The 15,681-nt window shown below is 40.9% G+C and overlaps 1 protein-coding gene across 3 annotated transcripts in view; it reads right to left on the bottom strand.

Annotated features, from left to right (window-relative positions):
* SFMBT1 (Scm like with four mbt domains 1) overlaps nucleotides 1-15,681 on the bottom strand; it is a 197,614-nt gene that overhangs the window by 181,067 nt on the left and 866 nt on the right. The gene's annotated exons all lie outside the window — the stretch shown is intronic.

The raw sequence follows: 15,681 nt of genomic DNA, 5'->3' as shown, positions 1-15,681 counted from the left end.
TGCATAAACTTGATTTGCATACACTGCCTCCATTATATGCAAATTCTTTTTCATTCATTGTGGATATCCTGACGTCAGGGGCAGGATCGCGGCAGAGGGAACGTGCCGCTGAGGATGACGGCAGCCTGCAAGGATCACTACAGCACCGGCGATCCTCTCTGCAGGCTGCGGTAATTTAGGTAAGAGCGGGAGGCCAGGGGGAAGCCAGAGGACACTGCAGCACTTCCCAACTGACCCTTCCCCCCCCTAAAGTAGTAGTGGCAGCAGACAGCCAGCAAGAGGCAGTGCTGCCGCTCTTGCTTTAGAAGGCCTGAAGGCACGGGGAGGAGGGTTAATCCTCAAATTGGGAAACTAATTATTTTTTTTTAAAAAGGAAATGATTTGACTCGATTAACCTGAAGTGAATTGGTGAATCGATTTGAATAGGAAATCGGGCAGCACTAGTCCTCAGGACACACCTAGCCAGTCAGGTTTTCAGGTTATCCATAATAAATATGCATGAGAGAAATTTGCATAGAATGAAGACAGTGTAAATTTGTCTGCAACTGAAATGTGTGTATCTACATCAGGCATTCTCAACCTTGTCCTCAAAAAACACATAGCCAGTCAGGTCTTCAGGATATCCACAATATGCACGAGATAATCTTGTTACCTTACACCCCACTGGAGGCACAACCTCTGGCAAGGGAGATGCAGTCAGAAGTTAAATCCAATTAATTCTTTACCTAGAGCACCCTTTTCACTTTCCCTGTCTGTTTAAAAATAAACAAGCAGGGAGCCAGGGGAAGGGGCAGTGATTATCATTGTCTCCCTTCTTGACTGGTTTAATTCTTGTAACAAGCAGGAAGCAGCATAGCAGTACTTTGGAAAAAAAAAATCCAGACTAATAAAATAGAAAATGTAAAACAGACGTAGGGGTGAAAAAACAAGGAAAAGGTAAAATGGACACCTGTTCCTTAAAACCTCCCTACAGTACTTTGCAGAGGAGACTCCGGTTTAAAAAAAAAAAAAAAAAGACAAATCATATTTGATCAAAGACAGAGTTAACTCCAAATAGCTCCAGGGTGACTTAGAAGCATGAAAGAGACCGAAAAAATCACTTTCTAATCTTTGTACATGTGACCGATGACATGTACAGTGTGAAAACAGTATAGCAGGGTGAACAAATTCAAAACAATCTGCCCATTCATCCTCTATCATCAGTCAAGACAAGTGTATACTCCAAAAACGCAACCTTAATTAAATCCAAACCAACCTGCCCACCTCACAACAATCTGATCGTCTTCAGCCGTGTAAATATTTGGTTCACAAGCCACACTTTTGGGTCTGTTAAAACAATTTTAATCTTGTCTACTGTATCCTGGCTGATAACTGCATTAAACCACTTGAGATTTATCCTCCACGGTCCTCCAAATAGTTGCCCTCCACAGAACGATGTTCTCATGAGATTAAATTGTTACCTCTTTTATTGCCTGCCATAGAAAATGTTATAAGCAAGAAGGGTGTTACCTACCTAACCTGCCGCGAATTAACTATTGTGCACATGGGTTCAGTTACGTTTTGTTAACTCTGAGCGATGGTCAGTATTGTACTTCAGCTTCAGGGAAGGTTGGTACGTATGAGCCTACCCGGAAAATCTGCTTTGAAATATGAGTAAAGGTAAAATATAAATGATTTACATGAATCAATAGAAATAACACAAATTCAGGATATTTTCTGGTATGGATGGAGCATGTATGAAGGAGAGGAGAGAAAAGCCAAATATTGTTGTTTTTGTACCAGAGCTATAATATGTGAATCGAGATAAACTAGCAAGCAGTGGTGTCATTCTGTAGAAGTGACAACAGAATTTTTAGTCATAGGAACAAGCCCAGTTAATTTAGGCAGGGGATGGGATTTGACCACAGGAGGCTCATAGGAACTAGTCTTGGGGGTTTTCTGTGATTTTAGATCAACAAGTTGTTTCATTTCCCCATGGGAAGAGACATTCAGGATTTTAACCAGTGGGGACAGCAGCCATCTTCTCCCGAAAGGTGATGCATGCACATTTACCATATGTACGGGTTTGCTGTGATCAAAGAGCCTGTAGAAATGTAAATCGCTATCCATTTCGATGATAAAAGCAAAAAAAAACAAAAAAAAAACCTCTGTGCCATCTGAAGCTGTAATAAATGTGGCCTGTGCTCAGCCGCAAAGCTGTAGGAAGCTATTGCATCTAGGATGCTGGAAGCACGCACAGATATTCACAATACGACAGCTAGAGGTACCAGCCTGGTATTCAGCGAACTCCTTCGCCTAGCTCGGGGAGGAGGTAATTTGTGTTGAGTGTAGCACCTCCAATCATTTTGAAAAAACTGGCTTCTATGACAACAGGACCACTCACTGTCTCTTGCTTGGTTAAACAAAACATACAAGTCTCTATATGCAGCACATGTTCCTCATAACCAAATACGAGTGGAAGAAATATCTAACTCTTGTCTTAGAACCGAAAATCTAGAAACACTAGAAATATAAACCTTACCGCAAACATAAAATTTCATAATTAAGGTTAAATGTAACTCCTCTTCCCCCCAGGTACACAGTAGGAGCGGGAGAAGAAAGATTTAAACAAGCATGCTGAAATAGCTGGTAACAAAGGGCTAGTCTTAAAAGAGAATGGTGGATGGATTCTCTATACGGCACTGATATCATTAGCCACCGATCACGTGTCAATTACGCAACAGCACCGTATTAAGAATTGCGCCTCCTAGGGTTTTCCAGGCCTACAATTCCAGCACTTCCATCTTGCTGTGAATTAGAGAATGACATGGTGACCCATTCCTGCGCCTAACCGCAAGTACCGCAGTAAACTGCAGGAATGGGTAAAATCGATATCTGTTCACCACCGATATGAGGATGAACCTTTTCACTGCTCCGCTGAGCAGTGAAAAGGTTTATCCCCACAGGGAACCCCACCCACCACAGCTCCCTGATATCCCACCATCACGGGTCCAGTGGCTCCAGCCCAGCCCCTCCTGGCTCATAGGATCCAGCGGCTCCAGCTGGCTTCCCTCCCTCTCTAACGCTAGTACAAACCTTGAACAGTGAGCCAATCTCTACACAGGGCTGCTGGACTGTGCTTGTGACCTTCCCTCTGCTGGGCTCCTCCATGTAACTTCCTTTTTCGCAAAGAAAGGAAGTTGCGTCATAAGGAGGAGCCCGAAAGAGGGAAGGCCATGTGCATCGTTGAGCAAGCCTGTGTTCGATGGCTCGCTCTGCATGGTTTGTGCCAGCGACAGGAAGGGAGGGAGGGAAGCCATCTGGACCCACATCCCGGTCTCACTTTAAAAATTAATCGTGGCTTGTGGAGGATCACTGGTGCACTTTGGGGCGGCCGAGGCAGAAGTCCAATACTACCCCGTGCCATCTTCAACTTCCAGCAGGCTTAGGGCTTTTTCTAGCCAGGGGGTAGTTGCCCTAATTGCACTCCTTGGCCTAACACCATCCCTGGCATGTGTGATCTTTATGTTTTGCACAGTATAGGAGTCATTTCAAATTAAGGAGTGATTACCGTTCTTTCAGATACCGTTTGTAGCAGTTGTTCTACCAAACAAATCTTGTTTTAAAAAAAGAGAAAGAATATATGCTTTCAGTTTCAATTAATTAATTTTATATAAAAGACAGGCATACAATGTTCCAGATTTACACACATCTTCTTTCAGATTGCTAAACTTTATCATTATCAATCAGTTGTTTGTTGCTTTTTTCAATATACCATTACCTACTTTTTTATAAAAACGTTTCATGTGTGATTTGTTCTTTTTAATCTCCTGTTTTATCACATGTGATGGCCCTTAAGATACTTGCAGACCGTTTTTCACGTTTTATATGTTTTTACGTTTAAGACTATAAGACATTTGTCCACCCTGTACAAAATAAAAACTGCTTGCAGGGATCAATGATGTGAATACTTTCAGCTTTGAGAAAGTAGGTGGGATTAGACCAGGGAAGGCAACTATGCGCACTGAGCCCAATATTCAACCCAATTTATACATTTTGCAGTGGAAATGAACACACAAATCCTTTGTTTTGAACCCTGCCAGTATATAAGAGACTGAATGCAGAAAAACGTATGTAGAAGAAGAGGAGGAGTAGGAGAAGCTAGATGCATGCCGGGGGCCCCGAGGCAGAAGTTACCCAGACAGCAGAGAAATGTTATCCAGATACTAGCTATTTATATTCATAAATTAAGCCTGCTAACGGGTTTAATTTATGTACTGAAGAAGTGATGTGGTCATCGCATAAAACATATATAGTGCTACTGAATATATCCCACAACATGTGTAAAAATGTAAAACAAAGAAGGAGCATGGAAGGGACCCAGTCAACCAACTTCAGGGACAATCAGTTTATTAAATGATTACATTACATTACATTAGTGATTTCTATTCCGCTTGTGCCTTGCGGTTCTAAGCGGATTACAAAATAGTAGTCTGGACATTTCCAGGAGCGTTACAATACTAAGAATCATGTATATAGCAAGTTACAATTGATAGTCTGGACATTTCCAGGAGAATGATGTATAAACAACTTGTACACAAAAATATGCAGGCCTAAGAAAAGAGTCTGAGGAAGGCTTTTATAGCTGAAACATGGACCGTGTGTGAAAGACTCTTTTATCGGGCCTGCATTTTTTTGTGTACAAGTTGTTTATACATCATTTCTTTATATATTTTTAATAAACTGATTGTCCCTGAAGTTGGTTGACTGGGTGCCTTCCACACTCCTTTTTTATTTTAGTGCTACTGAATATTCAGCTTAAATAAAGAGGCATCAACGGCACGACTTTATCTGACAGCTGAATTTAAGGGGAAAGGTAACCACTGAAAAAGCAAGAGCAAAAGCACTGTGGCTGCTTTTTTCTCCAATATAATTTTGCAAAGTACACAGGAAAAGTACCCAGACTTTGCAACTCTGCATAGTTTTGCAATCGTCTAGATTAAAAATGGGATGTGAAACAGAAAAATAAAGAGAGAGAGTGGTGCTTCTTGCAGCTAACATGTTAAACGAAATCTGGCTCAAGTGAAAACAGCGAGGCAAACCCTTGGTGCACATAATTTGATGGTTAGATAAAAGAAAACACATATAGCACTGTTCATCTGACACCATTTTCAAAACCAGGAAATACAGAAGGGTTGCAAGTGCTGCGATTTCTTCTTAGGAAAGTATTATGGATGCCAGATTAATCCACTTGATTAAGTAAAAATTAAGGGGTCCTTTTGCTAAGGAGCACACGCTAAATGCTAACGCGTCCATAGAATATAATGGACGCATTAGCGTTTAGTGCACACGCGCACTAAAACGGCTAGCGCGGATTAATAAAAGGACCCCTAAGAGTCTCAACAAGTTGTAGGTGGTAACTGTGGATTCGTATCTTTGAATTAACAGATTGAAAGCTACAGTATGTTCCCTTCCTCAGATCAGTGAAGACACAGGCGCGCTGGTGCGTCTTAGCGTGCGCTAAAACTTAACGCATGCTAATGCGTCCATTATATCCTACGGACGTGTTGCCATGCGTATTTAGCGCACGCTAATTTTTAGGAAGCGCCAAGATGCACTAGCAAGCCTTAGTAAAAGGACCCCACAGTGCGGTTCTGCAGTCCTTCTGCTTCTAGCGCGGTCTGCCCCCTTACACCCCTGCCCTTTCTCCTTATATTCTTTCTTTATTTCCCTAAGCCTGAAAAGAAAAAGTCCTTTTTTAAAACGTTATTTCCAACATTCGATGTAGTAAAATAGCACATTCAAAAAAATATTAACAATCAACAGTGGATCACCTGAGTACCGCGAGAACTCCCTATTAGTCACTGAAAAGCTCTCTTAAAACAGGTCGACTTTGAGATGTTTTAGAAACTGGTTACTCGTGCTACGCAGTTCAAATGAAAGTGAAATCCGCAGGAGGGAGCCAGCGATCTATAAAAATAAAACATATAAAAACTGAAAGAAAGCTATGGAACGCGCTACCGGAGGATGTGATAAGCAGAAGCACGCTACAGGGCTTCAAAGAAGGTCTGGACAGGTACCTGGAGGACAAAGGGATTGAGGGGTACAGATAAGAGTAGAGGTAAGGTTATAGGGAAAGGATTAGAGGTAAATAGTAAAATTAGTCAGAGACCACTGTTCAGGCAGTGGGCCTGATGGGCCGCCCCGAGAGCGGACCGCTGGGCAAGATGGACCTCTGGTCTGCCGCAGCGGAGGCAACTTCTTATGTTCTTAATTATTCAAACTGATATGGTGAAAAAATAAACTCCATTAATATGTATCTGCTGATTGTAATGCTCCGACACCAGCTTCCACTTTTGCTTATTCAAATCTTAACCTACCTAAGCCCTTCTCTTGCCTGCCTCCATGCCCTCCAACTTGTCTTCAGGAAGGCTGATGCAGACAACATTGTGCCAAGCTGGTTCGGCATTATTTAAACCCAATGTATCTCTACTTAGTACACAGCAAATATAAAACATTATTAACGTCCCCAAAATTAGAACGCTACAGGATATTTTTAAACAGTGATGTGTATTACCCTGCTCTAAACATTATACCATTATGCTCGATTTTACAAATTTACCAAATATGGAGTAACAGATGGGAATTTCTCTCACTGTGGCCAAAAAAATATTCAAAACCAAGAACTAGTCAAAATTCGCCTCAGACACAGAGTCACTTGACAGCTCTGAGTGAAGTCTTTCAACAACAGAAAAACAGAACAGCAGCCAGAAACCAGGACAAAATCTCTAAGCACAGTTTGGTTTTGAATATTTTCAGGATCTGCGGTCCAAAATTAAGACATCTCAATTCATTTCAGCAATTAGTTAGATGAATGTGGGTAAAACTGTTTAACCCTTTTGTGCCCTTTATGTGGGAAATTCTATACAGTGGAGTTCAAAAATGGGCGCTGGAAAAAAAAACAACAAATCAATAAAGGGTGTGTGCTCTTTATAGAATAGCCCTAATTCCCAGAACAAACTTTAGGTGCCAGAATTATGCCTGCTGAAACCTAGTACAAATGCTAATGCCCAAGCCACTGCTTGCCTTGGAAAGGTAGCATGGTATGTTGCAACTCTTTGGGTTTTGACCAGGAACTAGTGACTTGTACTGGCCACTATAAGAACGGGCTACCGGGCTCGATGGATCGTTGGTCTGACCTGGTAAGGCTATTCTTATGTTCTTACATCCTTCTGAGCTAGTAGAGTTAAGCGCCTTGCCTATTGCAGTGCAAACTTTAACGAATAACAATTAACATCAATAATTGTTAACACACAATTATTGGCAGATAAAGGCTTGTTATTCAATTAATTTGGGTGTGCAAATCCTGATTCTATAAATGGTGTCCAACTCATAGATGCCATTCAGCACAGTTGCCAATCATCGGCAAAGCAGTTTACACGAGGGTGAATCGAAAATTAAAGGTAATTGTTAAATTACGTGATAACCAGAACAGAGCTAGCGAAATGCAACATATGTACTTGTACATTGCCTGTTGGTTAGTTCGTCCATGCACAGTGCAGCACTTGGCCTTTAGTCGTGTGGCAACCCCAAGGTCAAAAACATGGACGCTCCACTGCAAGATTGCACCATCAAAGGCAAAGGGAAATTCACCATTGGATACTGACTCAGTATGGACATAGCACCATGAATCAATGAAAAGTTTATGAGTGAACAAAAAGGTTTCAAGCAGGAAGAACAAATGTAGCCGATGAAGGTCATTCTGTTCGCCCATCAAAATTGCACACATAAGAGCACATTGACAGGGCAAATGCCTTGATTAGAGAAGACCAACAGATAACGGTGTCTCAATTGGCTGCAAATCTGGATGTCAGCTATGTATCTGCATTTAAGAATCGTAACTGACCTGACAATAAGTTCCAAAATTTCACCCCTACTATTGAAAACAGAGAATTTCCAACCCTTTTTTTTTTGTATGTAGGGGGTTTCTCTGTTTTGCTTATATTCTGACTTCACACACAAAATCCCACATCTCAAAAAGAGTTTAGAGTCCTAATTTACAGAGAACGCAGAGATCGGAACTGAGATATCCAGGTTGGGATGAGCTTAGTTCCAGCATTCTTTTCAAAACTACCTAGGCCACTAGACTGAATTCCAGGCCGCTAAACTGAATACATGGCTTGGAAAACCTATATTAGAGGCTACTTCTTACTTTGATTTTAGAAAATCACTAGAGACATGTCTGTTCAACATGCTTACATCTTAATTGTGGTCAGTGTTTAACTTTCTATGCTTTTACCTGATGTTTTCTTTTCAGCATTCAGAATTCTGGTACAATCCCTAATACTAAGCCACCTTGATTATTGCAACATTACCCATCTGGCAATCACCTGGAAGCAAATGCAGAGACTACAACTGATACAAAATGCAGCAATCAGGTTGATCTTCAGACTGAAGAAGTCCGAACATATAACCCCTTCCTACCGACTTCTGCACTGGCTGCCAATGGAGGCACGTACGAAGTTCAAACTGGGATGTCTCTGCTTCAAGGTATTATCCGGTCTAGCCCCTAAATATATAACAGACCTCTTCTCATTCCCAACCAACAGACATGAGAGAAGAGCACACCAGAAATTCGTTTCCCCACCAGCCAGAGGATGCAAATATAAGAGACACCATCAACAACTTCTATCATACCAAGCAGCCTTATGGGGCAAAGACTTGGAAAAACTAATTACACACTCAAACAATTATGGTGAATTTAGGAAACACCTAAAAACATACCTGTTCTCGAAATACCTAGGTGACGAATCAGGACAATAGCCCCCATCGCAATCCCTCCCCAAATTAGATCTTGTAAACTGTTAACCTCTAATCTCTAACTATGAATGTTCCTTTCATTTTATGGAATTTTTCTAATTCATTGTAAACCGCATGGAACTTCACAGTCCTGCAGTATACAAACTGTTGTTATTATTTTTATTGTTGCTACTATCAGATATTCACTGCCACACTCTGTAATTCGATGTCTGTGCAGTTTCTCTTCATTGTAAACCGCCTAGAAGTCGCAAGATTGTTGGCGGTATATAAGAATAAAGTTATTATTATTATTATTATTGATTGTTATGTACCTTATATTCACTGATTGTATGTATTTTTCCTTTGTTGTGAACTGCTTTAAACTTTTGGTATAGCGGTATACAAAAAATAAATTATTATTATTATTATTAGAGTGCAAATGTCTTTACCAGCACATGCAGCCATTTCAAACAAACATACGGTACATGTTGAAAAAATGAACAGCATGAATCTGGCAGCCCCTATGTGGAGGTGTCAGCACCCAAGAGGTAGCAATTTCACAATTTCCACATATAAGCGGTGCCACTTTTGTGTAGGTGCCCCATATTACAAAATAGACAAAAACTATGTAGGATTAAGGATTAGAAGCCCTGGCAGACAAAAGCCCTTTTTGAAAACCTATGTGCGTCTCTGAGCTAATGTACAACCCAAAGTGGAATTTTTCCCTATTTATACGTTCATTCCCTTTATAGATTTTATTCCCACCAAAACCTCACACCCCTGTAATCTCTACATGGCTAGGATTTCCACATCAAAATAGGTTTCTGAAACCTGCATTCACAAGTTATGCAATATCTGCATGTAAATGCTGCAATTTACACATGGATATGTTTAAAAGATAGTGTGACCTTAATGTGGTAGGTTTCTGCTTTATAGAAACCCAAAGAAATGCTTGAAATGCAATGAGGCCTTGGGGAAAAAAAAACCCACACGCATGAAAGTTGAAACAAACGAGTCCTGGAGACCTTTTGTCACAAAGACAATCTAAAAAAAGGATAGTACTTTACATAAGGAAGACCCACTGCTTCACATGGATTATAAAGTCGCCTTTAGCAAGGACTCTTGTTTGTAAATTGCTTTTCTTCAGTGAATTATATAAATGCCAAAAGAATAAACTATACATTCACCATAAAGTTTAGCCGTTATAATTAATTATGTAGGGATGTCAAGGTCTAAATCGTGCCTCTACAGAGAGCACTTTTACGTGGTTGGAACCTAAAATCAGTCAGTGTGTCTGGCTACTGTAGAAATTCCAGACGTGTAAATCTTCCTGGCCCATCTGCTAAATACAGCTAGACTCTGGCACGCACAAAATGAAAGACAACTTTTGGCAAAAACAATATAAAATTCTCAGTAAAAAACTTAAAAGACTAGAAATCCCAAAACAATTGGAAAATTTAAAGATAAAACAAAAAGAGAAGGGGGGAGCCAGCTAGGCCTCAAATCTTTGGCCAGTTGAAAATCTGCTGTAATGTGCAGGTAGGAAGCAGGAAATGGTTGATTCTAATTTCTACTAAGCTCTACACAAAAGCTCAAACAATCGTTATCAATCTGGAGAAAAATGGAACCTTTGAAGATCATGAGCAATCATTTGGAGGAAGGAAACCTACTGGTCTCAGAAACTTTCATATATGTCTGCAAAGTTTTACACAGATTCAAAAACTAGTTAATATCACAACCCACCCAGAATTCACCAGTCTTTCTACTTAAAACACAAAGCAAAAAAACAAACAATAAGCAAACAGAAAGGCCTTTCAAACTAATACAACCAACAAATTTACAGTATATGTAATATTTATTTTACATTGTTCCCAAACCGGTTTGTATACTGCATCCAGCATGATCCAAAAATGTTGGCTTACCCAAAATCAGTCCAATAGAGACCAGCGTTCACAATGATCCATTCTGAAATTGATTTTGTAAAATGGAAGCCTGATTTTTAAATTGTTTTTTTCCTACCATTTCACTTAGTAGAAAATATTTGCCTAATTCAGACCATGTGAGCCTTAAGATTTGCTGTCTAATAGAGAATGACACGGTGACAAATTCATCACCGTCCCCATGGATAACCCCTGGAAACCATCAACATATCATTCTCTTAGGAGAGAGGGAAGAATCAAGAGTATGAATGGGCAGAGCCACTGACCCTCAAGCCTTGCATTGAAGAAGGATTGGGGCTGAGATAGACAATAAAGAAAGGCACCAGATGGTTAGAACATAACACCATAAGCATTGCCATACTGGGACAGACCGAAGGTCATCAAGCCCAGTATCCTATTTCCAGCAGTGGCCAATTCAAGTCACAAGTACCTGGCAGAAAACAAAAGAGTAGCAACATTCCAGAGCTAAGATTGTGATGTCATATTGCCTCATTCCACCAATGCCTATGAGCCAACCTCATCAGTGATGTCACAGTGGCTTCATTATCCTATACTTGGATCACATAAGAATCAGAGTATGAATGTGCAAAGCTATTGACCCTCAAAAGCCTTGCACTGAAGAATACTGGTGTAGAAGTACTGAGGTTGAGACAGACACTAAAGAATGACATGGGATTGTTTCCCGTGGTTATCCGCGGGGATGGTGATGAATTTTGTCACCATGTCATTCTCTACTGTCCAATTCAGGCCATGTCTGCCTTAAGATTTGTTGTTATATCAAATTTTCAGTGCAGTGACATCCAGGCTATTTGCACAGCCTTTACAGACAGGCCTAATCTAATTCTTACAAACCCCACCAGAAACCAAGTCCAGTTTGCAAAACTAAGATCTCCAGGTTCTCTATATTATAGACTGCTCTATAAAACCTGAAATTTCATAGCTGCTCAGAACAGTGCTTTTTTTAAAAAAACAAAACAAAACACCCAAATACCGTATTTAATGATTTTAAACTTTGTTACTAAAAATAAAACAAATACTGAAAAACAATAAAACTTAAAAGCTAGTCATGACAGTTTGAGCAAAAAGATAATCATGCTGCTGTCAACTGCAGAGAACATGGGAAGAACAGCAATTGATTATTCTTGTATGAAAATAAAAATGACACTTGTTTACCACTGCTTGGAATTGTTTTGTTTTTTTTGCTGAAAAAAAATATCAGCACAAAGCACTGAGAAAACAGGAGGGTTCTTACCAGAGCTGACATCATTGGAAATTTTTCAGCCAGTTAGGTGCATATGACAAATGATCAAAATATTCCTTTTTGCATGCAGATATTTCTTACATTTATGAAAGAAAAACACCAGAGTATAACAGACTTTCTTAAAGCTCCTCTAACCTAGCCCCTCTGAGCTTCAACAGTAAACTAAAAGTGAACTGAAACACATGTATGAGCTATGCAAGTAGGTGCACCAGGGAAGTAAGCTGAAACAAATGGGAAAAAAGCCAGCATGCTGACAACACCTCCTTCCATGTATATCTAAACAGCCGCGGGTTGGACTGTGTCTAAGGAAAGCAGTATAGAAACACAACAAACATGTCATGAACTACTGAATTCAGGGAAGGAGATATTTAAAACACTGGAAGGGACAACATCAATAAAATTGGGAAGCCATGTGCGACAGTAGAGGAAATAATACGCATATATGAAGAGAAACAGAAATTGACTGAGAATTTGACCAAGAAACCAGAAGCTCTGTACATTGAAGGCTCCCGCTAGTGTTACTGCATTAATTAATGATGTCAGCTCCTGAAATGCTGTTCCTACAGATTACATTCCTTCCCACTGGAGTCATAATGAAGCAATACTAGGGAAAAAAATAAGTGTAAGTAATTCAGGTGGCAATTAACCAAAACAACTACTAGCATCCTATTTTCATTCCTGATGAGATCTACGACATCTTTAACCCCTGGATTGTATATATGGCTCCAAGATTTGCGCACCAAAATGTGTGCACCCATATTAATTGGCTAATGAGCAAATTAACATCAATAATTAGGTGCTAACAACCAACTACTGAAGTTAATTGATACATTTGCATACATGCACCTAACTCCAATAACACGTAACACAAAAGGTGGCACGTCAGGAGCGTTCCAAAAGGTTATGCAAGTTCTTACAGGATACGGCCACGATGTGCCTAACTTGGGGGGGGGGGGGGCAGCATTTACACCCTATTTCAGGAGGCGTAAGTAAGGCACAGGAATTGGTGCTAAGGGCGAGCCCTTTACAGAACAGCATTAAGGACCTGATTCTATAAAGCTCACCTAAAGTTAAGCGCCGATATCAGCACCTATTCTATAAAACGTAGGCGCTCATTATAGAATCATACTCCGCGGTGCCTTAGGAAACACTCAGCGTCCTAACAATTTATGCCAGGGATTTCTAGACCTGAATCACAAAGAGGAGCCTAACTCGTAATCACACCCACTTTGAGTTAAGTGCATCCTTTTCATAGAATCAAGGGTTTTGAGTTAGGCACCCATCAATTAAATCCAACTGTGATTAAGCCTATTCCTCAATTAAATTAGGCACCTAACTTTAGGCGGAATTTTAGAATCAGGGCCTTAGTGCTAATTTTTTCTGGATCCAATTACAGAATTTCTCCTAAATGTTTTAATGGTCCTCTAAGTCTGTCATAATTAGATTGTAAGCTCTTTTGAGCAGGGACCGTCTCTTATAGGTTTAATGCACCGTGCTTTAGAAATAATAAATAGTAGTAGTAAAGGTACATCTCTTTTCCTATGAATTGGATTGAGGCATTCCTAAACAGTTTCTTCTCACCACACAGATTAGATTGCACTGTGATCCACTCTGATGCATGGTGGGGTGGATACATCAAGCTGATAAAAGCAAATCAGTGTGTAAATATAGCAGTGTTTCCCAACCCACAGTACGCTTACACTAGGGGGTACGCGGTCTGACCACCAATTTCCACCCGTCCTTCCGATGCTGCTGTCATCACCGCTCGAGATCTCGCATTCCTGACCCCCCTCCCCACCGCCGCTCCCGCAACAACCTTCTTGGAGCCACACTAGCTCCTTCAGTCTTCAGCCTTCGGCAGCGCTCCTTGCGGTAGGCAGCACACGCACGTAAGTGGCTGACCCAGAATTGACGTCGGAGAGAAGGGTTCTGGGTCAGCCACCCATTGCGGGAGTGCTGCTGGGGCCTGAAGACCGAAGGAGGAGCGAGTGCAGTTCAGACAAGTATGGAGGACATGATGTTTTGCGACCGTTTGGGGTTTGATAATAACTGATTTAGTGCTACTAGAAACAGAGCTTTGTGCTACATTGCAGCTGAAGTGCTTTGCATATTTATACTACATACAGGTACTTCCTCTGTCGTTAGTAGACTTTCAATCCAAGTTTTATATCTGGGGCAATGGAGGGTTAAGTGTCTTGCCCAAAGTCATAAGGAGCCACAGTGGAAATCAAACCTGGTTCTGCTGTAGTTTAAGTGCCTTTTGTGTTAGGGGGCATGGCACGGGTGGATAATTTGACAAGACATTCCACAGATTGTTTGTATATTAAAAATAAATGGAAAAAGTTTACAAGAAACCAAGACCTTGGCTGAGAATGGTTGTTTATAAACATAAAAAGAAGAAATGGCATTCTTATTATGGGGGTGGAGTCAGGGGCGGAGTTTGGGCGGGGGTACTCGATTGGTATTTGTTAGGCTTAGGGGGTACTTGGCTTGAAAAGGTTGAGAAACACTGTAATACAGGAGTGCATCATAACTGAGCTCAGGACAGAGTCAAAAAGGATAACAGGTGAGCTACTTTTCATTTCAAAATGCAAGCAAAATAAGAAGGAAACAAAGTAGCCTAGGAGCAAAATTCAAAACGCAGAAGCGACAGAGATCAGAAACAACAAAGTTAATATTCAGAGCAACCAGTTCATATCAGTTTCTCAGACCTTTTAGATCACATCCAACTCATTTTTATTCTCTGTAATGCTTTAAGCCCTACCCAAACTTATCTTTTTTTGTACTGCAATTAAACTTCCATCAGACTAAATATCTTGTACCTCTATGATCCATCCCACCATTCACATAGCTTACGGTATCTTGTAAGTTATATGTCTTTCTCAAACACACGCCCACAAGATCTCCACGCTCCGCCCACATTACCACCTCCTTTACACATAACACAGCAAAATTGCTTAGTGGGTGTTATACAATAGGGTCTGGCAAGAAGAACCAGGAGAGTCGCCTCCGGAACCAAATAACGAACAAGCAAACAGTGGATAGTTTCATAACACAAGTGTTCTCCTTTATTTCAGAACTCTGCTTTATTTGTGCGGTGGCTCGACACGTACGTGTTTCGGCCTAAGTGGCCTGCCTCAGGAGCCTTATTTTAGCGCGCTATATTTTCTGGAATGCAGCGTATCGTAGGTAAGAATAACTTCTCAAAGGCCACTCTTTGGCGTTACTTCAAGCTTAAGGGATGCACAGTTGCTCTTACCTACGATACGCTGCATTCCAGAAAATATAGCGCGCTAAAATAAGGCTCCTGAGGCAGGCCGTTTAGGCGCGGCGAGCCAGCGCACAAATAAAGCAGCGTTCTGAAATAAAAGAGAACACTTGGGGCTCCTTTTATTAAGCCGCGCTAGCGGGGTTAACGCGCGCCACTTTTCACTGCGCGCTAACCCCCACGCTGGCCTAAAAACTACCGCCTGCTCAAGAGGAGGCGGTTTAGCACGCGGTATTGCGCGCCTTCGTAAAAGGAGCCCTTGTGTTTTAACCCTTTCAGGACCATAAGGATCGTAGGCCAATTTTTGTGGTTTTGACGACATTTTTATGGTAAAAAGAGCTTGCAGATGCCAAAAAATAGATTTTTTTTTTGTGAAATATCATTTTTTTTTTTTTTTAAATCACACTTCTGGCTTATGGACAGTGTGGCAAGTG

The sequence above is a fragment of the Geotrypetes seraphini genome, chromosome 17 (genome assembly GCF_902459505.1).
Source record: "Geotrypetes seraphini chromosome 17, aGeoSer1.1, whole genome shotgun sequence".
In the NCBI taxonomy this organism is placed as follows: domain Eukaryota; kingdom Metazoa; phylum Chordata; class Amphibia; order Gymnophiona; family Dermophiidae; genus Geotrypetes; species Geotrypetes seraphini.
This window is presented reverse-complemented; position numbering and strand designations above follow the sequence as displayed.